The sequence below is a fragment of the Camellia sinensis genome, chromosome 9 (assembly GCF_055761805.1).
Source record: "Camellia sinensis isolate YWXY chromosome 9, ASM5576180v1, whole genome shotgun sequence".
Taxonomy (NCBI): domain Eukaryota; kingdom Viridiplantae; phylum Streptophyta; class Magnoliopsida; order Ericales; family Theaceae; genus Camellia; species Camellia sinensis.
Window position 1 is genome coordinate 45561557 of NC_138969.1, and position 27351 is coordinate 45588907.

The window sequence follows — 27351 nt, forward strand, 5'->3', positions numbered from 1 at the left end:
CAAGCTCTCCAGCTTCCTCCATCTTGGTGTATAAATAGAGAGGCTGAGAGGAGAATTGGGAGTGTGAGCAAACCAGGAGAGAGTGAGTGATGTGAGGCAGAGAGACCATCTCTCTTGGTATGAGAGAGAGAGAGATGGGTGAGTGGGTGAGTGAGGATAGTAAATAAAATAAAATAAATAAAAATAATGATCCGTGAGAGACATGCCTGAGTGGATTAAAGGAAAAAAAGATGTTGAAATATTAAAAAAGTGTTGTGAGTTTGAAAGTGGTAGGGCATCTCTTGGAGCTTGAGTCTTCAACTTGGATGGATGGAAAAAAACAAATGACCCATGAGAGGAAGAATGAAATGAGTGTGACTAAAAAATAAAAAATAAAAATTGAGAAGGATGATGAGTTTAATTAATCGATTGTTGTGGAGAATGGGTTGTGATTAAAAAAAATATGAGAGAGAGAGAGAGAGAGAGAGAGAGAGAGAGAGAGAGAATGAGATGGGGAGCAATCAAGATGGGTTTAATAAATAAAAAAATGAAGTGTGGTGATGTATATGGAGAGAGATTAGATTTCAAAGAGAAAAGTGAGAATTGGAACGGGGCCATTCTTATTTGGCCGGACAAACAGCCATCGACGGATGAAGAAACCTCTGCACACGGAGGTTGAGGTAGCGGCTCTGTTGCCGAACAATGTTGTTGAAGCCTGTGTAACGCCCTAAAAAAAAACCCATCATAGCATACATTCACGATAAATAAAAGAGTTTTCATATTATAATCATCAGAGTATTCTTACAAAAGGTATTACATATTAACAATAAAAGTAAACGCCCTATAGGCTTACAACTTTCCAAGGCAACACTTGGTTACAAAAAAAGAGTACTAACTCTACACAAATAAGCCCTTGGCTTGATATATATGTGATACAACAAAAAAAAAAACAAAACAAAAAAAAAAGAGTCTACAGCCTCAAGCCTCCCAAGCTACGTCCTTGTAGGTGGCATAACACCTGTACTTGAAAATGATGTCCCATATAGGGTGAGCCAATGCCCAGTAGAGATATGCTAAACATAATATGAGCAATAACTAAAACATTAGTACTTGATAAATGTTTAACTTAACAAAACTCAACTTATAAACATGGCTCAGAACCTGATCAAATAACTGAAATGAGACTACATGTCATGCCAACAATACTACAAACTACCATTTTACGGAAATTGCGTCCGCGGGATTCGGCACCCATGTATTTTCATTCTCTTATGGCCATTTTACGGACATTTCATCTGCGGGACTCGGCACCTATGTATAGATATATTCGGATTGCCATTTTACGGAAATTGCGTCCGCGGGATTCGGCACCCATGTATAATTATATTCAAATGGCCATTTTACGGAAATTTCATTCGTGGGATTCGGCACCCATGTATTCAAATACACAACTTGATTAGTTTCAATTCACCTAATCATCATGCTATGTCTACAACAATCAAGACTATCCTCTACCGATAACCCAAAGCAGTTATTTCAAAACAGATAATAAATGCCTCAACAATTATATAATTGACATTTTCAAAAGTGAGCGATTTATAAATCCAACTCCACCATTCTACCTCATAATGAGTAAATTTCATTATCCCCAACTCAATTTCATAACAAATGTCATTAATTACACTAATGACCCAAATATACCCAAATATGACATTTTTCCCTTTAAGCTCAATATTGACCCAAACGTCCAAATATTATCAACAACACCAGTATTCTCATTTCTAGGCTCAAATAAACATGTATGGGCTCAAAATACAAAACCCCTCTTTTATACATTTTGAAACCCTAACATCCAAAATCACCAAACTCAATATTATATCAAAAAAACCAATAGTTTATGTCAAAGACCATAGGAGTGAGTAGTTATCCCTACCTCGAGATGAAGAGCTCAAACGGAGGAGATGACCAAAATCCAAAGTGCTCCAAATCCAAGATTTTTCAGATTAAAAGGAACCCCTCAACACCCTTTATCTTTCTTACAAAGAGTCTAGGTTAGAAACTCACTAGAAGTAGATCAATCCCTAGAGAGAAGTTGTTTAGAGAGAGAGAGAGAGCTCAGATCTAGGGTTTTTGAAAAAGAAAGAGATGAAAAAGTGAAGTGTAATCCCGCTGCTGTCTATTGATATACGTATGACCCGCTCGAGCGGAGAATAGGACGCTCGAGTGTCAGACACAAAAACTGGACACGCTCGAGCGCAAAGATTCCCGCTCAAGCGCCAAGACACAACTGCAAAACACACCTGCTCGAGCGCAAAGGGAAAGCTGCTCGAGCGTAGATTTCCCCCTTCCAATACTTTTATAGACAAAGAACTACTCGCTCGAGCGCCAATATACCCGCTTGAGTGCTACCCGCTCGAGCGTAAGGAAAACCGCTTTACGCTCGAGCGTGAAAAACGCACCTGCAGAAGTTTTGCAGAGGCACAAAATGCTGGGAGTGTGTAAACCCCGCTCGAGCGCAAGAAGACTCACTCGAGCGGACAACCAAAAATCAAACTCCGCTCGAGCGCAAAGGGACCCACTCGAGCGTACCACCAAAAATCTGAGCAACAAGGAATGGGAATAAAGCTCAACCAACCTGTTCGAAACACGCCCAATACATTTTAAAACTCAAACACACGGAATTAAAGGATAACAACAAGATATACAACCACCAACTCCACGGAACCTAAGTCTGGAATACAACAATCAAAGGAAGAGAAACTGGGATCGTTATAACCTCCCCCCCTTAAAGAATTTTGTCCCCGAAATTAAGTACAAGTTTTTCAAAAACATGTTTTCTCAATCACCAACATTATTACAATATAAAATTCAACAACTTGACCCATTACCGGTCATTCCATCTCTATTCAAGAGGCAAACTTCCAACATAATCTCCAACATGAATTATCAACATGCATCACAGAACAAATTGAATGCCAAAATTATATTTGCATTTCTAAAACAGAGTTAACATATGCAATGTTAAAATAAACTTCCATTACAAGGCAAGTTCCACAATATTCCCATAAACCAAAACATTCACAATGTTTTACAACTTAAGACATATTTAATGCTTTTAAAGTTCATAAATATGACAAAATCCCAATATATGGTTAAACATTTACAAACAAGTCCAGATATTTCTCACGGACATCCACCTCACATTCCCAAGTGGCTTCCTCCACTCCGTGATGTTTCCACAAAACCTTTACCAAGGGAACGGTCTTGCCTTGCAAGAATGATCCCACCTATCCAAGACCCGTACCGGTCTCTCCTTATACGAGGCATCCTCATCTACCTCTAAGTCGGTCCAATCCAACACATGCGATGGATTTGGCTCGTACTTCCGAAGCATACTAACATGAAATACGATATGCACTCTGGACAATTGCGGCGGCAAAGCTAAGCAGTAAGCAACCTCTCCAATCTTCTCAAGGATCTCAAAGGGACCGATAAATCGAGGAGACAACTTACCACTCTTTCCAAACCTCATTAAACCCCGCCTAGGTGATACTTTCAAGAAAACATGATCACCCCTCTCAAATGCCAAAGGCCTTCTCTTACGGTCGGCATAACTCTTTTGGCGACTCTGGGCTGTAACAAGCCTCTTACGGATAAGATCAACTTTCTCCGTCGTTTCCCTCACTAACTCCGGACCCAACAAAGGTGCATCACCCATCTCGGCCCAACAAACCGGAGACCTACACGGTTGGCCATACAAGGCCTCAAACGGCGCCATACCGATACTAGACTGAAAGCTGTTGTTGTAGGCAAACTCCACCAAGGGCAAGTGCCTCTCCCACGTCCCACTAAAGTCAAGGACACAACCTCAAAGCATATCCTCAAGGATCTGAATAGTATGCTCGGATTATCTGTTAGTCTGAGGATGGTAAGCTGTGCTAAAGGTCAGTTTAGTGCCCAAGGCACTCTGCAAACTCTGCCACAACCTAGCAGTAAAACGAGGATCTCTATCAGAGACGATCGACACTGGGACCCCGTGCAACCTCACTATGTCCTGAATATACAAGTTGGCAAGATGATTTACCGAATCTCTCACGTGCATAGGAATAAAGTGCACTGACTTAGTTAACCGGCCTACAACCACCCAAATAGCATCACTACCCCGCTGAGTCCTCGGAAGACCTATAACGAAGTCCATAGTGACATGTTCCCACTTCCACTCAGCAACAGGCAAGGGTTGCAGCAAACCCGCTGGCCTTTGATGCTCGGCCTTCACTTGCTGACAAGTAAGGCACTTAGACACAAAAACTGCCACATCCTTCTTCATAACCCGCCACCATAACTGACGACCTAGATCACGATACATCTTGGTGCCTCCCGGATGTACCGCAAGGCGTGAATGGTGAAACTCTCGAAGTATTTCTTCTCGGCAAGACTCCGGCACAAACAGACGGTCTCGGTATCTCACACTCAGGTCAGGGTACACAGTCAAACCCTTTTCAGCCTTCCCACTGGAGATCTTCTCTCGGAGGGATTCTACCTCAAGGTCACCTCTCTGTGCCTCTAACACCCGAGTCACAAGTGTAGGCTGTGCAACAAACAGAAAACAAGGCCACAACCTCAATGGATTCACCCAGAAGCAAATCGAACTAGCCAAGTGCACCTAACATCTCCCACTCCCGGATAGCTATACAAGCAACATCACTAATGGATTTTCTACTAAGGGCATCGGCCACAACATTGGCCTTTCCCGGGTAAGAGTGCAACTCAAAGTCATAGTCTTCAATGAACTCCATCCACCTCCTCTGCCTCAAATTCAAGTCCCTCTGTGTAAACAGGTACTTCAAACTCTTATGATCCGAGAACACCTTGAATTTCTCCCCATACAGATAGTGCCTCCAAATCTTCAAGGCAAAAATTACTACTGCTAGTTCTAGGTCGTGAGTAGGGTAATTCCTCTTGTGAATCTTCAACTGACGTGAGCCATAGGCTACCACTTTCCCCTTTTGCATCAAGACACAACCCAAACCCTCTCGTGAGGCATCACAATAAACCGCATAATCCAAACCTCTCTCCGGAATAATCAACATCGGAGCGGTGGTCAATCTAACTTTCAACTCTTGGAATGACTTTTCACAAGTCTCACTCCATACAAATTTGACCCCTTTTCACGTCAATCTAGTCAACGGCGAAGCTAGTCTAGAGAAATCTTTCACAAACCGGCGATAGTACCCAGCTTATCCCAGAAAACTGCGGATCTTAAAAATGCTCTTAGGCTGTGCCCAATCTTGTACTGCCTTAATGTTAGATGTATCAACAGACACCCCTTCCTCGGAAACCACATGGCCTAAGAACTTGACCTCTCCTAGCCAGAACTCACACTTCCTAAATTTGGCATACAGCCTATGGGCTCTAAGCAACTCGAGCACCACTCTCAAGTGTTCCTCGTGCTCCTCCTCCAAAGGCGAATAAATCAGAATGTCGTCTACGAAAACGACTACAAAACGATCTAAGAATTCCCGAAATATCCGGTTCATCAAATCCATAAACACTACCGGTGCATTGGTGAGCCCAAAAGGCATCACCAGAAACTCATAGTGGCCATACCGCGTACGGAATGCCATTTTCGGAATATCCTCCTTCCTAACCCTCAACTGATGGTAACCCGATCTCAAGTCTATCTTGGAGAAACAACGGGACCCTTTTAACTGGTCAAACAAGTCATCTATACGGGGTATAGGGTACTTATTCTTAACTGTAGCCCGATTCAACTTTTGGTAATCGATACAAAGTCTCAAGGCACCATCTTTCTTTTTAGCAAAGAGGGCCGGTGCTCCCCACGGTGAAACACTTGGGCGAAAAAAACCCTTATCTAGCAACTCCTGGAGTTGAACTTTCAACTCACTCAACTCGGTTGGGGCAAAACAGTAAGGTGCCATAGAAATCGGCGCTGTGCCCGGCACTAAATCAATAGAGAACTCTATCTCTCGATGTGGTGGCAAACTAACAAGATCCTCGGGAAAAACATCCGAATACTCACAAACCACTCTCAGTAACTCAACCTCGGTCTCATCACGCTCACTACTCATAAGGTTAGCGAGAAGAACACTAAGCTCACTCCGCCCTCGCAGATCATACACCGGTGGCAACACACTACCAACCCGATCCCCCAAGAAATGGAAACACTCCCCGCTCACGGTACAAACTGTGACCCTCAGTCGGTAACAATCAATAACTGCCCGGTATGGCGATAACCAGTCCATACCCAAAATAACATCAAAACCCGACATGGGCATAACTACAAAGGGAAATAGAAGTCGGCGGTCGGCGACCTCTATGTCACAACCTCTACATCTGTGTTTCAAAATCAATTCGCCCCCAACAGGCGATATAACACAAATAGGAGATGCTAACTGTGCCAACTCCAATCCCAAAACAGATGCAAATGCAGCAGATATAAAGGAATGAGATGCACCCGTATCAATCAACACATTGGCAACCGAGTTGCAAAACAAAAAGGTACCTCTCACAACAGATGGAGCCGGTACAAGATCCTGCGCGGTAACAGCATATACGCGCCCTGTAGGCCCCTGATCCACCTGCTCACCTCTCGGAGTAAAGGACTGATGCACAGACTGAGATGATGAAGCCCCCTGATTGGCCCTCGAGGCTTGAACAGACTGTGCTGGTTGCGAACTCTGCGTTTGTCTCAAACCAGACGCACTGAGTGTACCGCCCAATTGTGGGCAGAACCTCTTCAGGTGTCCTGCTTGACCACACTGATAACAAGAGGACGATCGGCCTCTGCCCTGACTCTGGCTCTGAGGTCGAGCTGAAGATGAAGCTACTCCCTGACCTCCTCCCCTCTGCGGGCAAGCTGGAGACTTTTGGCCCAGCTGACCACATTTGAAACAGGTAAAGTCCCCCTGGCTGCCTCTCCTAGAACCTGAACTTGGCACTGGAAAAGTAGATCTTGCTAAAGCACTCTGGGACTGCTGAGGGTTAGAACCCCTCTACCTCCTACCATCCCCCTGGCCTTCCCGACTCCTCTTAGAGCCCCTCATCCTCTCCTCCTCCTCCATTATAGACTCCATATGGGTCGCGGCATCCACAAGACGCCCATACTCCCGGATCATGGATCCCCCAACCCTCATCTTGAGGCCATGCCTCAACTTCCTCTCGAACTCAATACAACAGCGTTCCTCCAATGCCACGAGCTCAGGTGCGAACCTGGACAAACTAGTAAAGGCGGCCTCAAACTCGACCACTGACAAACCTAGCTGCTTGAGCTGACAAAACTGGTCCCTCAGCTTTTCCCTGATAGCTGGGGCTAAGTACTTCAACTGGAAAGCATCTACAAAAGCCTCCCAAGTGCCACCAATATGGCCCCCTCGTGAACTTTCACCATTGACCCGCATCCCCTTAAGCTGGAAAGATCCCAAGGTCACCTTTAATACCCCGTCCTCGATGCCAGTCATCTCAAATGTCTTGGTCATCTGCTTCAACCACTCATCAACCTTAAGTGGCTCCTTTGGATCCCCAACAAACTCATCCGGATTAGATCGGAAGAACTCTCTCTTCTGAAAGGAAGGCCCTACATCAACAACCAGGGCTTGAACCTGGGCCTGAACTGGATTCTCAGCTCTGAGAATGCCCAAGGATTCCCTCAAAGCATCTGCTATCCCACGGGCTAAGGCGCTCATAGCCTGCTGACCTGCTGGCTCGGCCACATTGGCCTGACCAACCCCCTCCTGCTGCGCCGGAATATCATCCGGTATAGGCATTTCCTGCCTCCTAGGCCTGCCTCGCCTACCACCACGTCCTCGTCCTGACATCCTAATAAAGGTAATGAAGAACATTAGCACATTCACAAATGTGCCGAAACTATAACACTCGCGTCCTAATGCAATGGACAACTGTAATTCACTCCACGTAAGCACGTAATCACATAAGCACCTATGAATTTCATTTCCGGACAATGATAGGCCTAAGGCGTTACTAGAGTTCCGGTTAGAAACAGCATCGATCAAGTGCTTTTCCAACAAGACTCATAGAAACCCAAGGATCCAATCAACATCCTAGAAACTAAATCCCATACCCAAATAGTCATATAAACATGTTATCACATAAGCATATAACACTACCTCTAAGTCTCTAACAAGCGAGACGAACCCATTGTGGTACTAACCACTTCCCGTGTACCCAAAGTATTCGAACCCGGTACGCTCTGATTCCAAGTTGTAACGCCCTCAAAAATAAACCCATCATAGCATACATTCACGATAAATAAAAGAGTTTTCATATTATAATCATCAGAGTATTCTTACAAACGATATTACATGTTGACAATAAAAGTAAACATCCTATAGGCTTACAACTTTCCAAGTCAACACTTGGTTACAAAAAGAGAGTACTAACTCTATACAAATAAGCCCTTGGCTTGATATACATGTAATACAAAAAAAAAATAAAATAAAAGAGTCTACAGCCTCAAGCCTCCCAAGCTACGTCCTTTGAGGTGGCATAACACCTGTACCTGAAAATGATGTCTCATATAGGGTGAGCCAACTCCCAGTAGAGATATGCTAAACATAATATGAACAATAACTAAAACATTAGCACTTGATAAATGTTTAACTTAACAAAACTCAACTTATAAACATGGCTCAGAACCTGGCCAAATAACTGAAATGAGACTACATGTCATGCCAACAATACTACAAACTGCCATTTTACGGAAATTGCGTCCGCGGGATTCGGCACCCATGTATTTTCATTCTCTTATGGCCATTTTACGGACATTTCATCCGCGGGACTTGGCACCCATGTTTAGATATATTCGGATTTCCATTTTACGGAAATTACGTCCGCCGGATTCGGCACCCATCTATAATTATATTCAAATGGCCATTTTACAGAAATTTCATTCGTGGGATTCGGCACCCATGTATTCAAATACACAACTTGATTAGTTTCAATTCACCTAATCATCATGCAATGTCTACAACAATCAAGACTATCCTCTACCGATAGCCCAAAGCAGTTATTTCAAAACAGATAATAAATGCCTCAACAATTATATAATTGACACTTTCAAAAGTGAGCGATTTATAAATCCAACTCCATAGTTCTATCTCATAATGAGCAAATTTCATTATCCCCAACTCAATTTCATAACAAATGTCATTAATCACACTAATGACCCAAATATACCCAAATATGACATTTTTCCCTTTAAGCTCAATATTGACCCAAAGGTCCAAATATTATCAACAACGCCAATATTCTCATTTCTAGGCTCAAATATACATGTACAGGCTCAAAATACAAAACCCCTCTTTTATATATTTTGAAACCCTAACATCCAAAATCACCCAACTCAACATTATATCAAAAGACCAATAGTTTATGTCAAAGGCCATAGGAATGAGTAGTTATCCCTACCTCAAGATGAAGAGCTCAAACGGAGGAGATGACCGAAATCCAAAGTGCTCCAAAGCCAAGATTTTTCAGATTAAAAGGAACCCCTCAACACGCTCTATCTTTCTTACAAAGAGCCTAGATTAGAAACTCACTAGAAGTAGATCAATCCCTAGAGAGAAGTTGTTTAGAGAGAGAGAGAGCTCAGATCTAGGGTTTTTGAAAAAGAAAGAGATGAAAAAATGAAGTGTAATCCCGCTACTGTCTACTGATATACGTATGACCCGCTCGAGCGGAGAATAGGACGCTCGAGCGTCAGACACAAAAATTGGACACGCTCAAGCGCAAAGATTCCCGCTCGAGCGCCAAGACACAACTGCTAAACACACCCGCTCAGGCGCAAAGGGAAAGCCGCTCGAGCGTAGATTTCCCCCTTCCAATACTTTTACAGACAAAGAACTACTCGCTCGAGCGCCGATATACCCGCTCGAGCGCTACTCGCTCGAGCGTAAGGAAAATCGCTCGAGCGTGAAAAACGCACCTGCAGAAGTTTTGCAGAGGCACAAAATGCTGGGAGTGTGTAAACCCTGCTCGAGCGTAAGAAGACCTGCTCGAGCGGACAACCAAAAATCAAACTCCGCTCGAGCGCAAAGGGACCCGCTCGAGCGTACCACCAAAAATCTAGGCAACAAGGTATGGGACTAAAGCTCAACCAACTTGTTCGAAACACGCCCAATACATTCTAAAACTCAAACACACGGAATTAAAGGATAATAACAAGATATACAACTACCAACTCCACGGAACCTAAGTCCGAAATACAACAATCAAAGGAAGAGAAACCGGGATCGCTATGAATGATGACCGACGAGCAGGGGTGGCCAGGGTTCGTCAGAGAGAGAGAGAGTGTGTGTTTGGATTGGGTTTGAGTTGGGAGGAGTAGGTTGGGAGGAGAGAGTAGAGGAGCGGTCGAGAGGCAACGGCGGGCAAACGATAGCATGGCTCCATCAGAGAAGAGAGACGATAAATGAGGGGGAGAGGAGATGAGAGGCGGTGGTCGTGGGGTGGTTGGTGGTCCTAGTAGTCGGTGAGGGCATTGCGAGAGGAGGTGCGGAGGACAAAGAGAGGAGAGGCAAATGAGAGAGAGGTTTTGGGCTTAGATTTTTAGGTGAGAGAGAGCAAAGAGATTTGGCAGTGTGATGATTTAAGTGGAAAGAGAGAGAGAGAGAGAGAGAGAGAGAGAGAGATAGAGCATTTGGGTGGGAAATAATGGAATCTTAATAATTGAATTTTGGTTGGCACAATTTGAATCATTCCAACAAAATGTATCCCTAATATTTTTTTTTAAAAAAAATTTCTTGACCTATTATGGCATGATTTAGAAAATTGATTAAAAGTTAATTTTTTTAATTTTTTTTGAATTTTTTATATAAAAGGTGATATGACTCAAAATAGAGTAAAAGTTGACTTTTAATTTTTTTAATTTGCTCCCAAATGGCCCCTATATATTTTTCTCTGCAACAAATATAAAATAGGGTCCAAGACAAACAGCCGGTGCTTATCCTTTGTATAAGGTTAGAACAGAACAAAAAGCAAATGGAAGATGTTAAGAAAATATTATGAATTCTAATTGATTTATTAAATTTTTTGTCAAACTTTTCATATTTCACACTCATGTAAGAAATTTAATAAAAAAAAAATTAATGAATTATTTAAGATTCATAACATGCCAAAGGGTTACGTGGCACCCAAGATGGTGATTATGCATGCATGAGGTGGTGCGAAGTTTTGTCATACAGCCAATAAAAATTTGTAGGGGTGCTTGCGGATCGGTTTTGTGCGGTTTGTGGTTCAGTTTTGACCACCCGCATCTATGCGGTTTGGGAAAAAGTCAACCCGTAACCGCCCGCAGTGCGGTTTGCGGTTTGTGCGGATAGGGTTTGCAGATGTGCGGACGGTTGCGGGCGGTTTGCGGTTTACACTTTTTTCTTTAAAAATTAATTTTTGAGTTTTTTTTTCCCATCGAATTTAGGCATCATATTCATTTTATATATTTGTGATCATTTGACAACAATTTTCTGATGAGTTTACAAATAAAAATTGAATACCAATGCATTGAATGAAAGTACCCAAAGCAAAGAGACCCTACACTAGCATTTTTGCCATGAAAAAAATGTATGTCAATGCATTAAAAAATATATATTGAAAAATCTAGAAATCTCCTAGATGTTGATTTGTGATTATGTATCAATTTTAAGCAGTAAACAACAATTCCAATCAAACAATCAAGACAAATCGACACAACGATTTTACGTGAAAAAATCACAATTTGACATCTCCAATTGTGATAAAAAAACCACGGCAACAGCCACAAAACAATCCACTAAGAAGATATAAAGGAATTACACAGGTATACTCTCAATTACCTAGTGAATCCACGCCTGAATTGAACCAACCTCTATGTGTCTCTTCCAACCCCGTCTTCACCTTGGAATTGTCTTGACGATGAGCCACTCCAGAATCTACCAAAGCTTTAGGCTCGTATTCTTCAGAATCCACCGAAGAACAACTCTCTCTTTTGTATAGAATTAAACAAACAATTCTTTGATGTAAACTTCTAAAACCATGAGTTGAATACTCAATCAAAACATCAAAGAAAACTAGCAAAATATCTCCAGAGATAAACCTTAATATCCAAAAAAAAGATCTAGAGAAGTAATCCTAGATTTGGGGCAACTTGCGAATTTATAGAATCTGAAATCGCGAGGTCTGCTTGAGTGTGGGAATTGACGCTCGAGCAGGGACACTATATGAAATGCTCCAAACAGGATGTATGCTCGAGCGGGGATTTCGACGCTCGAGCGTGAAAACACGGATCACAGTATTTTTGCAAACTCACCAAACTTCTAGAACTCAGCATTCTCCACTCGAGCGGGGGAATGGACGCTCGAGCGGAGAGGCAACTTTGAATGCATTTTTGCGTTTTGCTTCGAGGGCGCTGCCCCGGACTCACGAAGGGACGCTGCCCCCTGGACCCCCGCGAGCTGACCGGGCAGCTCGATCCCCATCATAATCAGCGAAGTGGCAATCTTGAAAGCATTAACAACACAAACTTCTCTGCAAGGCACAATTCGGGTTGGATTCGCATCTAAACACTCATAGTCTCACTGAAATAAAAAGTGCGAAAACAAGTACAATTGAAAAGAGTTTTGTCAAACGGGATTGCCAAGAATAAAAACCTAACAATCTCCCCCTTTGGCAATGCCATGACAAAACACACCTAACAAATAAAATCCTAATTACCCAAACCCATTACAGCCAACAAACACAAACTTCTTTCTCAAGGTTAAGATCTGCAAAACAACTATTAGTGCCACAATCTCCAAAACAACTATTAGTCCCACAAGAGTATATGAAAACGCAATAAACATATGACAAGATTATCTTGAAGTATGAGATGAAAAACATGAATAGATACGACTTGGAGATTTTAAGAACATGTAGCATGGATAGATGAAAACACATGACATGTATACATGAAATCTTAAGACACATGACAAACAACTTTCTCCCTCTTTTTAGCTCAAACAAAAAAAGCAAGATCATAAACCACATAAGTAATGATATAATGATGTAAATATCAGGGGCATGCAAAAAGGAAATAACAAGCAAACAGTGCATAGCAACATGCAAAACAACTAAAGCTAATCTCCCTTACCAAACAAATCAAAGTGTCCATGCTAACAAACTCTTGCAAAGATAAACCAAACTCCCCCTCACTAAAAACAATGAACAAGAAGAAGACAAAAATAATATGGTGGAGCAAGCAAGGAATTTCAGATTTGTACCTTAAAACACACAAGATTATCTAAGAAGCACAATTACTTGAAAACACAATGTGCACAGCCTCTAGAAAATTCCTCATAAAAGAAAGTGATGCATTAAGTGAAAAGCATAGATCCCATGAGAAAAGTGTGTGTGTGACTCTTGGAGTTCGACAAACACTGGATTCAAATCCGAGTAGTGATATGAAAGCTGGACGTCCGACAAGAGAATCTAAGCATAACTAAGGAAAGTCAAACCACTAGGAATCAAGGGGTATTTGGTGAGTAAAGGCGGAGGCTCCCCCCCAATCAATGAATCCTTTATTTTTTTCTTTTTTTTTTACATCTTTTTCTTTTCTTTCTTTTGCACATCTTTTTTTCTTTTGCACATTTTTTCTTTCTTTTGCACACTCATTGGCAGCTGACACACTCAAGAGTATGGAAACTAAACCAGAGAAGCATGGATATAATAAGGATGGCCTGGTTGGTGACTCTGAGGTAGCATTTTTCTCATGCCTGGACTACAAAGAACAGAGGGGAAAGTCATGGAGATGCAAAAAGATGGAAGATGGTTAAGAGACTCAACATCACCCATGATATGCTAGTATAGGTCAATTCCTCTAGAAACGCAAAAGATTAATGACAGAAGTCCATAGAGAAAAAATAATCACTAAGGCAGAAGACTCTAAAATCTGCTAATCCAAGAGTGTGTACAGAATGAGACATACTAAACAAAAAACACACACTCCAAAATGAGTAATGACCACAGAAAGCACACATATATTAACATGTAATGGATATTCTCATCAATTCCAATATGCACCAAGGACCACTCAAAAATTTCAAGCTTGCAAAACCATACTAAGAAAATCTTTTTGGGATTTTTTTTTCTTTTTCTAAACAAAGAAAGACACAAAACGAACATACACACATTTAAATGACTCAAAAAAAAAAAAAACATACAGAAACCCAAAAACTAAAATGAATAAACAAATTAACACAAGTCAAGTTTTCTTACCCAAACCACTTTAGTATGAACAAATTTGTGAGCATTGCGGTTCTTGGGTGGTGTCTTGACGTTGTGGTTCCCTTTGCTTTCATTGAGAACCCGTCTCGACTTGGTTTCCAACTTCCTATATCTAGGTCTAGGAAAATACAAACTCACCCATGTTTGGTCTCAAGCTGATCAAAATAACGAGGTCTAATATGACCTCTAACCTCATTACTACCAATGAAGTGTCTCCTACCCCACGGGATGTTGGAATTTCTTCCATCTCTATGAGACACTGTCCCATGCAACTCATAACAATAAGGGCGAATATGACCATGCATACCACAATGATGACAAATAAAAACAGGGTGTACAGGGTGTATCTTCTTTTCTTTTACCTTACCAACTCTAGGAAGTTTAAGAAGTCCATCCTTATGTTGAATTTTTTGTTCCCCCTTTCCTTGAGTTCTTGTATCATGAGATGTGGATGCACTTTATTTTTGCTCTTTGTTATCACCAAAGCCAATGCCTCTCTTGTCAGAACAAATTTGTTGAGACCCAATGATATTGTCCAAAGTCTTTGATCCTCTGTTCCAAAGACCAATGGTAGCCATTGCACACTTGAGTTCTTCCTCTTTCTTGATCATTAGTTCTTCCAAAGCAACTTGAGACATCTCGAGAGTTTCAATTTTTTCTTCATATGTTGCATAGATTTCCTGTAGCTCATTCCTCTCTGTCTCATAAGTCAAGAATTTTGCACAAAGAGCTTGTCGATCATTAGCTATCTTGATGGTATCAATCCTAGCCTCGGAAATCTCCTCCTTTAGTTTGACATTCTCACTTTCACATGCTGTGAGTTTCATAGTGAGTTTGTCATTCAATTTGGATAACTTAAGAGATTCCTTATACAACTTTTCATAAGCTTGCTCAAGCTCTTCATCATCACTTCCCGAGGATTCATCATCAGTGGCATTCTCAACTAGGCTCTTCGGATACTCTGTTCGTCCTTCAGTTTCTAAAGCCGCCATGATAGCAAGGAATTGTTTATGTCCCTTTTCGCCCTGATCTTCGTTGTTACTTTCATCTTCATCAGATTCTGATTCATCATCCCAAGTGATGGCGAGGGCTTTCTTCTTCTTCTTCTTCAAACGAGTGGGGCATTCTGAAGCAAAGTGGCCATATCCTTGGCATTCATAGCACTGGACTCTTTCAGAGTTCCCTTGTATCTTTCCTTTCTCCTTCTTGGCTATAGAATTAATTTTGAGTTTATCTTTGCCTTTAGATTTATGAGTATGAGTAGATTCCAAAAGATTAGGATTCTTTTTCAAAAAAGATTTTTTTAATTGTTTAACAAAAGCAGCCGTAATCTTGGAATCTATCTCACAATCCTCATCAGAATCCTCTCCAACTCTATGAGCACTACTAAAAGCAATATCTTTTTGTTTCTTTTTGAAATTCCTATGTGCCTCATAAGTTTGGAGATTTCCAACCAACTGATCCAGCTTGAGGTTGTCAACATCATGAGCCTCCTCAATAACCGTAACTTTTGGTTGGAACCGATCGAGCAAGGATCTCAAAATTTTTCCCACAACTTTGGATTCTGGTATTTTTTCACCTAAATTGAAACTGGATTTTACAATGTCACTCAACTTCGCATAAAATTCATCAAAGGTCTCACTATCTTTGATTGAAAGGTTTTCGAAACTAGATGTGAGCCTTTGAAGTTTTGAGCGTTTCATAGAAGGAGTGCCCTTATGAATAGTTTGTAAGATATCCCAAGCCTCTTTTGCGACTTCACAATTACAAATACGAGTAAACTCTTCAGGTGTGACAGCGCAAAAGAGAGAATTGATAGCTTTACTATTCCAGCTACTATTTTGGTAATCAATTGTGTCCCACTTTTCAATTGGTTTGGGGAAAGTTACTCCATCAATGGTAATTGTTGGTTCGGTCCACCCATTTATGGCAGATTGCCAAACTTTTTCATCTATAGATTTCAAAAATGATCTCATCCGTGTTTTCCAAAAAGAATAATTGGATCCGTCAAGTAGGGGTGGTCGAACCATAGAATTTCCCTCACAAATTGAATCCATTATCACAAATCAAACAAGATCTTGCTCAAAAGTTTTAAAAAACAAACGAGTAACCCGCTCTGATACCAATTGATAAATCTAGAAATCCCCTAGATGTTGATTTGTGATTATGTATCAATTTTAAGCAGTAAACAACAATCCCAGTCAAACAATCAAAACAAATCGACACAACGATTTTACGTGGAAAAATCACAATTTGACACCTCCAATTGTGATAAAAAAAAACCACGGGCAACAGCCACAAAACAATCCACTAAGAAGATATAAAGGAATTACACAGGTATACTCTCAATTACCTAGCGAATCCATGCCCGAATTGAACTAACCTCTATGTGATACCCCTGTTCTATAGTATGCTAATTGGTCCTTAATATGAGTATGATTATGTGTTTAGTACAATTTTGTGTGCTATTATGTGAAAATATGTGGTTTTGAATTGAATATCTGTTCACCGTAGGAATATCTGTTTGACTATCTGCTTTGGACATTAAATTGAAGGCCTTATCGGCCACAGAACCCGGAATTGATTACGCCATTGTGATTGGCATAATTTTTAGAGCCTACGGTGAAGTTTAATTGAAAAATTGATCCGGACCAGATTACATCGATTAAATTGATGAATTAGTGCCCAATTACTTTATTATTATTATTATATTGGCATTAGTGGGTTATGTTGTAAGGGCATTACACCCTCAAATTCCTTCCTTTAGTGCATTTTGGCTGATTTTTGGACTCAAAGAAGGGGAGAGGGTCGGCTAAGAGAGAGAGAGAGTGAAAGAAATTGAGAGTTTGATCATTGAAGCTTGATTTTGGAGGCCAACTCTAGAATTGACCATAGATTGGAGGAATTGAACCTCTAGGTAAGCATTGATTCTTGAATTCATGAGTTTAATGTGTAATCTTGTGTGTTCAAAGTTAATTAATGGTCAAGAGCATGTTTTGAGTTGGTTTTGTTGAATTGGAAGACTATATATGCATGCATGTATGTAATTGTTTGGAATTTGCATATTTGAGCTTGAACTACATGACTCATGTTGCAATTTGGTTGAAATCCATGTATTTGTCCACCTTTCCATCATATGGGATGAGAATGAAGGTTATGTGTCACATGCATGTACAATCCATGGGAGTAGAAGCTTTGAATGCATGAAATTGTTATGTTGATAAAGAATTTGGTGGAAAATGAGCCATGCATGTGTTTGATTTATGAAATTAAGCTTCTAAATGTTGTAATTTGGTGTTTATAGCATGTTAGCACATGTATATTTGGAGTTTGAGCTGTTATATGCAAGAAAGGTTGGGTAGAAAATCGAATTGGAGGTCAAGAACACAATATGGAAAACCCAGAAATTTGATGTCCGCTCGAGCGGAGAAACCGACGCTCGAGCGTGAATTTTGTGCTCCCAGTCTTTTCTACAGACCATGATGTCCACTCGAGCGGGGAAGTTCACGCTCGAGCGGGGAGCCATGTAGAGAGGCCTTCCACTCGAGCGCCAGAATGAACGCTCGAGCTTAAATTTCTCCTATCCAGTACTTTTGCAGGCCTCAGGGGTACGCTCGAGCGGGGAAGTCCATGCTCGAGCGGGGACCATGTTTTCTGAAATTTTGTTTATGCATTCTGTGTTCTGTTTTCCGTTCTCTTTCACTTCTAAGCACTCTTAGGCATACATTGAGCATTGTAATTGAATTAAAGAGATAAGAATGAAGCCTAAAGAGGAATATGTGAATCAAAGAACGGATTGAATTAATTGTGACCCATATGTGTTATGTGATATGTAGGGTCAAGCTCTAGGGCAAATCCACAAGCCGATCACTGTGAGTAATATCTGAAATATGTTATTGTCCAATTGCTTACTTCTACGTAAGTTTTGTAAAGTTCATTAATGTTGAATGGTGGACAAAGTTTGATATGACAAGTTTGAAATGCTTAAATGCCAGTTTGATGTGACAAGTTTGAAAGGCTTAAATGCCAGTTTGAAATGAAAGTCTGAAAGGCTTAAATGCCAGTTTGATATGACAAGTCTGAAAGGCTTAAATGCCAGTTTGAAACGAAAGTCTGAAAGGCTTAAATGCCAGTTTGAAATGAAAGTCTGAAAGGCCTAAAGGCCAGTTTGATATGAAAGTTTGAAAGGCCTAAGGGCCAGTTTAAGTTTGAAAAGGCCAAAGGCCAGTTTGACATGAATGAATTGGGCCCGAGGCTGTCTGATGTATAATGTTCCAATATTTACTTTATTTGATATTATTTACTGGGCTTTCGCTCACGCTCGCTCATGTGTTTGTAGGTGAGCCAAGAGAGGTCCAGACCCAGCGCCAGTGAAGTCTGTATGGAGCAACTGGGTTTTTGAAGAGTCCACCCACGTGTCTCACGCACGAGACTCGCCTTTGCCTTCTTGTCATTTTGTTTTATGTTGTCATGTTGGCGAAGTTTTTGTATATGTCTGTGTATAGTTTTCATGGGTTGACATAATTTTTGGGTGATCCTGTTCGTACAGAACTTATGCTACTATATTTCTGTTGTGAGTTATTAATGTATATGTGTATGGTTTGTTTTAATGTGCCATGTAAGCACAACTCTAAGGACAAAGTTTTAAATTGCTTCTGTTTGGCCCGCATTACCTCTGTTAAAATACGTTGTTTTGGTTTGAGGCCGTAGGTAATCTTATGATTACTGGCCGGTTATGTCCTTAACCCACGGGGGCGGGTTCGGGTCATGACACTATGTGTCTCTTCCAACCCCGTCTTCATCTCGGAATTGTCTTGACGATGAGCCACTCCAAAATCCACCAAAGCTTCAGCCTTGTATTCTTCAGAATCCACCGAAGAATAACTCTCTCTTTTGTATAGAATTAAACAAACAATCCTTTAATGTAAACTTCTAAAACCATGAGTTGAATACTCAATCAAAACATCAAAGAAAACTAGCAAAATATCTCCAGAGATAAACCTTAATATCCAAAAAGAAGATCTGGAGAAATAATCTTAGATTTGGAGCAACTTGCGAATTTATAGAATCTGAAATCGCGAGGTCCGCTCGCGCGTGGGAATTGACGCTCGAGCGGGGGCACTATATGAAATGCTCCAAACAGGATGTACGGTCGAGCGGGGATTTCGACGCTTGAGCGTGAAAACACAGATCAGAATATTTTTGCAGACTCACCAAACTTCTGGAACTCAGCATTCTCCACTCGAGCGGAGGAATGGACGCTCGAGCGGGGAGGCAACTTTGAATGCATTTTTGCGTTTTGCTTCGGGGGCGCTGCCCCGGACCCGCGAAGGGGCGCTGTCCCCTGGACCCCCGCGAGTTAACCGGGCAGCTCGATCCCCGTCATAATCAGCGAAGTGGCAATCTTGAAAGCATTAACAACACAAACTTCTTTGCAAGGAACAATTCGGGTTGGATTCGAATCTAAACACTCATAGTCTCACTGAAATAAAAAGTGCGAAAACAAGTACAACTGAAAGGAGTTTTGTCAAACGGGATTGCCAAGAATAAAAACCTAACATATATCAATGCATTAAAGGTTGTACTCAATTAGAATTGTCAGTTCAGTAATCAATAATCAAACTAGAAGCTCCATCGACCACCAAAAGGAAAATTTTATTAGGAAAAAGTGGATGAGTCACCAATGAAAGCCATATAAGAAACCAAGTTTAGGACTTGATAATTCTACGACATTAAGAAAGTTAAGAAATACTTAAAAATAAGGATCCTAGTGTCATAGAAAACATAATGGTGCTTCTGTTAAAGTTACAAAGTTGGTATATAAAAAATAACAATAATAATAATAATTAAAGTGCGGGCGGTTTTTGCAGGTTGCGGGTTTAACCCGCGACCCGCCCGCAACCCGCAAATTTGTTTTATTTCAAACCGCATCCGCCTGCATTATGTTTGGGAAATCGCCCATTTATATGCGGGTTGGGTGGTTTGAGCGGTTCGAATAAACCGTTGCCCACCCCTAAAATTTTGGACTGTATTTGCAACAGATTGCCAGTCATTTTGAGCTTTCCAAGATATTGTTAAATTGGAATTGATTTCAGGAGGGAAAATGTTCAAGAGCTCGAAATTAGGAACTTTGGTGTAGTTTTAATTTGTCTTCTTCCTCATGATGATTTGTCTTTTTTCCTTTTTTTTCTTTTTTTCTTTTTTATAAAAAAACTTACCCCTGCCGACTATGTAGAGCTCAATTTAGAGTTATAGCGATCCCGGGTTTACCCTTGTTGTACAATGATCCGGACATGTGTCCGTGAATGTTGGTAGTTGTTTATTTCCTAGTTTGCATCCTCTTTACTTTGTATTTTGAGTTATGGGATGTGTTGGGCAGGTTTGTTACAGGTTGGTTGCGTTTGGGAGCCTAGTGTTGCTGCCCAGATTTTTGGTCCTTCGCTCGAGCGAGGAGTTTGTCGCTCGAGCGAGAGTAGTGTTGCCCCGGTTCTGGACCTGAGAGTTGTAGTTTCTGGCTCGAGCGAGCTTTTCGTGGCTCGAGCGGTCTGGGTTTTTCTTCGCTCGATCGAGAACTTCTTGGCTCGAGCGAGAGTTTTCTGTGTCTGGTCGCTCGAGCGACCAATCCTTCGCTCGAGCGAGCGTGTTTTATATCAGCGGACAGCAGCGTCTAAAACATCACCTTTTCAGTCCTTTTCTTTGATTAAACCCTAAATCCGACACCCTCTCTCTCTAAACTTGCACTCTCTCTAAGATTTGATCTCCCTAAGGTGTGAATCTAGCCTAGGGCCTTTGTTAAAAAGATAGAGGGCGTTGAGAGCTTCGATTTAATCTGAAAAAGTTTGGATTTGGAGCAAGTTGATCTTGGAGTCTTCATCTCCTTTTGGGCTAAAACTTCAAGGTAGGGATATCCTACTCCTCTCTATGGGTTTTGTCTTTAAATTTTGGTATTTTGAGATGTTGGGCTTGGTTTGGTAATTTTGTGAAAGTTTGGGGTTTTTGTGTAATTTTACAAAAGTTGGGGTTTTATTCATAATAAACCTAGATGCATGTTTGGCATAGAAAAAAATGGAATGATTGTTGAATCATTGATGAAAATGGAACCTAAGGGTTGAAATAGTAATTATGGAAAATGGCCTAATTACATTGTTTAATTAATTGGGATAATTAATTGGTGAGAAATGAGGAAATGAAATGTTGATTGAATATCCATTTGTGCATTTATTTTCTGTTTTAGAAATAACTGCTTGGGCTATCGGTGGAGGATAGTCGTGATTGTTGTAGACAATGTATGTTGATTAGGCAAACTGAAACTAATCAATGGAATGTGTTATGGAACTTGACAGTTGCTAGAATACATTAATTGTTTGTATTGTGTGATTGTATATAGAACCAATGTGTTTATATACGTTATGTGTAGAGGAGGAGATAGGGGATGTACTCCGCGGTTTAGGGGAAGTTAGGGGATGGACCTCTAAACCGGATAGGTATTTGGAGGAGATAGGGGATGTACTCCGTAGACAGAGCTCATATGCTTGTCTAGAGAAGTGAAGATAGAGCTCATATGCTTATCTTTGTGAAGTGTGGATACAGCTTGTATGCTTATCTGTGGATATTGTTGGTATACATATCTGTTGTAGAATGTAGATACGGCTTGTATGCTTATCTGTGGATATTGTTGATATACATATCTGTTGAGAATGTGGATATAGCTTTTATGCTTATCTGAATGTGAGATATAGCTTTTATACATATCTGTGGAAATGATGATAGAGCTAGCATGCTTATCTGTTGAAAAAGGGAAAATGAAAAGTAATTGGGACTTGTAAGTCGTTGACATAAATATGTAATTTATGTGATTGAATCAGTGTTGACCAACTATCAATTGCTAATGTTTTAGTCATTGTCCATGGTTGGTTTAGTGTATTTCTACTGGGCTGTGGCTCACCCTATATGGGAATATCATTTTCAGGTGCAGGAAGCATGCCACCTCCAAGGACATAGCTGGGAGGCTAGTGGCGGACATAGTTTTGTCGTTTTACTGTTGATGTATTACATGTAATTTCAAGCCAAGGGCTTAATGTGTAAACGAGTTAGAACTCTTTGTTGTAACCAAGTGTTAACTTGGAAAGTTGTAAGCCCGTAGGGCATTTTGTTATGAGGTTAACATGTAATACTTATGTCTTGGAATTCTAATGAATGAAAGGAATGCGGTTAGTTTAAATGTAAATGCATGTCTTACCTGATGGGTTTATTGTTATTATTTTGAGGGCGTTACAACTTGGTATCAGAGCGTACCGGGTTCGAATACTTTGGGTACGTGGGAAGTGATTAGGATCACAATGGGTTTGTCTCGCTTGATAGAGACTTAGATGTAGTACCATATGCTATGTGCTTGCTTGATAACATGCTTATGTGACTATGTGGGTATGGGATTTAATTTCTAGGATGTTGATTGGATCCTTGAGTTTCTGGGAGTCTTGTTGGAAAGGCACTTGATCAATGCTATTTCTAACCGGAACTCTAGTAACGCCTCGGGACTATCATTATCCGGAAATGAAGTTCGTAAGTGCTTATGTGTTTATGTGCTTATGTGGAGTGAATTACAGTTGTCCATGCATTAGGACGTGAGTGTTTAGTTTCGGCACACTTATGAATGTGCTAACGTTCTGTGTTGCCTTTATTAGGATGTCAGGACGAGGAAGAGGTGCTAGGCGTGGTAGACCTGCGAGGCAGGAAGTACCGTTACAGGGTGAGATCCCGGCAGTGCAGGAGGGAGTTGGGCAGGCCAATGTGGTCGAGCCAGTGGGTCAGCAGGCTATGGGTGCCTTGGCCAGAGAGATAGCAGGAGCTTTGGGTATTCTTAGAGCTGGGAATCAGGCAGCTGAGACAGGGCCTTCCTTCTTGAAGAGGGAGTTCTTTCGGTGTAATCCGGATGAGTTTATCGGGGATCCTAAAGAGCCGCTTAAGGCAGATGAATGGCTCGAACAGACAACGAAGACGTTTGAGATGCTTGGCATCGAGGACGGAGCACTGAAAGTGACCTTGGCATCCTTCCAATTGAAGGGAGATGCGGGTCAATGGTGGAAGTACGAGAAAGCTCGTGTTGGTGGTACTTGGGAGGCGTTTATAAATGCTTTTCAGGAGAGGTTTTTGTCTGCAGTAGCAAGGGAGAAGCTGAGAGATCAGTTTAGTCGGCTTAATCAGCAGGGCTTGTCAGTGGCCGAGTTTGAGGCTACTTTTACCAGTCTGTCTAGGTTTGCACCTGAACTGGTGGCGTCTGAGGAACGCCGTTGCTATGAGTTTGAGCGGAAGTTGAGGCGGGGCCTCAAGTTGAGAGTTGGTGGGTCTTATATTCGAGACTATAGACACCTAGTGGACGCTGCAGCTCATATGGAGCTTATGATGCAGGAGGAGGATGAGGGTCAGAGAGGCTCCAAGAGGAGCCAGGATAGTCAGAGTGATGGCAGGAGGCAGAGGGGTTCTAACCCTCAGCAGTCTCAGGGTGCAGTCTCTAGATCGACCTTTCCAGTGCCTAGTGTAGGCTCGGGGAGAGGCAGTCAGGGAGAATTCACTTGTTACAAGTGTGGCCAGCTGGGTCACAAGGTTTCTGTTTGCCCGCAGAAGGGTGGGGGTCAGAAAGCTGCTTCTTCTTCAGCTAGACCGCCGAGTCAGAGTTTGGGCAGGGGGCAGCTCTTGATTTGTTATCAGTGTGGACAACCTGGGCACATGAAGAGGTTTTGCCCACAGTTGAGTGCCACTTCGGGAGCGTCTGGTTCTAGGCAGACGCAGGGTTTTCAGCCAGCTCAGTCTGTGCAGGCCTCGAGGGCCAATCCGGGAGCTTCGTCATCCCAGTCTGTGCAGCAGTCTTTTGCTCCGAGAGGTGAGCAGGTAGACCAGGGGCCTACGGGGCGCGTGTATGCTGTTACCGCGCAGGATTTAGTACCAGCTCCATCAGTAGTGAGAGGTACTTTTCTGTTTTGCAACTCGGTTGCTAATGTGTTGATAGACACGGGTGCATCTCATTCTTTTGTATCTGCTGCATTTGCATCTGTTTTGGAATTGGAGTTAGCACAGTTAGCATCTCCTATTTGTGTGGTATCGCCTTTGGGCGGTGAGTTGATTCTGAAACAGGGTGTTAGAGGATGTGATATAGAGGTCGCCGACTATAGGCTTCCTTTTCCGTTTGTTGTCATGCCCATGAAGGGTTTTGATGTTATTTTGGGTATGGACTGGTTATCGTCATACCGGGCTGTTATTGATTGCTACCTCCAGAGGGTTACGTTATGTACCTTGAGCGGGGAGTGGTTCCATTTCTTGGGAGACCGGGTTGGTAGTGTTTTGCCACCGGGGTATGATTCGCGAGGGCGAAGTGAGCTTAGTAGCCTATTTGCTAGCTTTGAGAGTGGTGAGAGTGGTGAGACCCAGCATGTATTGCCGAGGGTGGTTTGTGAGTATTCGGATGTTTTTCCCGAAGATCTTGTTAGTTTGCCACCTCACCGAGAGATAGAGTTCTCTATTGATTTAGTGCTTGGTACGGCGCCGATTTCTATGGCACCTTACCGTTTTGCTCCAGCAGAGTTGGTTGAGTTGAAAGTTCAGCTCCAGGAATTGCTCGATAAGGGCTTTGTTCGCCCTAGTGTTTCACCGTGGGGAGCACCGGCACTCTTTGTTAAAAAGAAAGATGGTGCCTTGAGATTGTGTATAGACTACCGGAAGTTGAATCGGGCTACGGTTAAAAATAAGTATCCTATGCCCCGTATAGATGATTTGTTTGACCAGTTGAAGGGTTCCCGTTGTTTCTCTAAGATAGACTTGAGATCGGGTTACCATCAGTTGAGGGTCAGGGAGGAAGATATTCCTAAGACGGCATTCCGTACGCGGTATGGCCATTATGAGTTTCTAGTGATGCCATTTGGACTTACCAATGCACCGGCAGTCTTTATGGACTTGATGAACCGGATTTTCCGGGAGTTTTTAGATCGATTTGTGGTTGTCTTTGTGGATGACATCCTTATCTATTCGTCTTCTGAGGAGGAGCACGAGGCACACTTGAGAGTGGTGCTTGAGTTACTTAGAGCCCATAGGCTGTATGCCAAGTTTGGGAAGTGTGAGTTCTGGCTGAGGGAAGTCAAATTCTTAGGCCACGTGGTATCCGGGGAAGGGGTGTCTGTTGATACATCCAAGGTTGAGGCAGTGCAAGATTGGGCACAGCCTAAGAGTGTGTTTGAGATCCGCAGTTTTCTGGGATTAGCTGGGTATTACCGTCGGTTTGTGAAAGATTTCTCCAGGTTAGCGTCACCGTTGACTAGATTGACTCGGAAGGGAGTCAAGTTTGTGTGGAGTGAGACTTGTGAAAAGTCGTTCCAAGAGTTGAAAGTTAGATTGACCACCGCTCCGGTGTTGATTATTCCGGAGAGAGGGTTGGGTTATGCGGTTTATTGTGATGCCTCACGAGAGGGTTTGGGTTGTGTGTTGATGCAAGAGGGGAAAGTGGTAGCTTATGGCTCACGTCAGTTGAAAATGCACGAGAAGAATTACCCCACACATGACCTAGAGTTAGCAGCTGTGATCTTTGCCTTGAAAATCTGGAGGCACTACCTTTATGGTGAGAGGTTCGAGGTATTCTCGGATCATAAGAGTTTGAAGTATCTGTTTACACAGAGAGACTTGAATCTGAGGCAGAGGAGGTGGATGGAGTTCATCGAGGACTATGATTTTGAGTTACATTATCATCCGGGAAAGGCCAATGTTGTGGCCGATGCCCTTAGTAGGAAGACCATTAGTGATGTAGCTTGTATAGCCATCCGGGAATGGGAGATGTTGGGAGCACTTGGCGAGTTTGATTTGCTACTGGGCGAATCTGTCGAGGCTGCGGCCTTGTTTTCTGTTGTAGCGCAGCCTACACTTGTGATTAGAGTGTTAGAGGCACAGAGAGGTGACCTTGAGGTAGAATCCCTCCGAGAGAAGATCTCCAGTGGGAAAGTTGAGAAGGGTTTGACGGTGTATCCCGACCTGAGTGTGAGATACCGAAACCGTTTGTTTGTACCGGAGTCTTGCCGAGAGGAAGTACTCCGAGAGTTTCACCATTCGCGCCTTGCGGTGCATCCGGGAGGTACTAAGATGTATCAGGATTTGGGTCGCCAGTTTTGATGGCGGGGTATGAAGAGAGATGTGGCTGTTTTCGTATCGAAGTGCCTTACTTGCCAGCAAGTGAAGGCCGAGCATCAGAGGCCAGCGGGTTTGTTGCAACCCTTGCCTATTGCCGAGTGGAAGTGGGAGCATGTCACTATGGACTTCGTTGTAGGTCTTCCGAGGACTCAGCGGGGTAGTGATGCTATTTGGGTGGTTGTAGACCGGTTGACTAAGTCGGCGCACTTTATCCCTATGCGCGTGAGAGATTCGGTAGATCATCTTGCCGATTTGTACATTCGGGATGTAGTGAGATTGCACGGGGTCCTAGTGACGATTGTCTCAGATAGAGATCCTCGTTTTACTGCTAGGTTGTGGCAGAGTTTGCAGAGTGCCTTGGGCACTAAGTTGACCTTTAGTACGGCTTATCATCCTCAGACTGACGGGCAGTCCGAGCGTACTATTCAGATCCTCGAGGATATGCTTCGGGGTTGTGTCCTGGATTTCAGTGGGACGTGGGAGAGGCACTTGCCATTGGTAGAGTTTGCCTACAACAACAGTTTTCAGTCTAGCGTCGGTATGGCACCGTTTGAGGCCTTGTATGGCCGACCGTGTAGGTCTCCAGTTTGTTGGGCCGAGGTGGGTGATGCACCTTTGTTGGGTCCGGAGTTGGTTAGGGAGACGACGGAGAAAGTTGAGCTTATCCGTAGGAGGCTTGTTACAGCCCAGAGTCGACAAAAGAGTTATGCCGACCGTAGGAGGAGGCCTTTGGCGTTTGAGGTAGGTGATCATGTCTTTCTGAAGATATCACCTAGGCGAGGCCTGATGAGGTTTGGGAAGAGTGGGAAGTTGTCCCCTCGGTTTATTGGTCCTTTTGAGATCCTTGAGAAGATAGGTGAGGTTGCTTATCGGTTAGCCTTACCGCCGCAGTTGTCCGGAGTGCATGACGTGTTTCATGTGAGTATGCTTCGG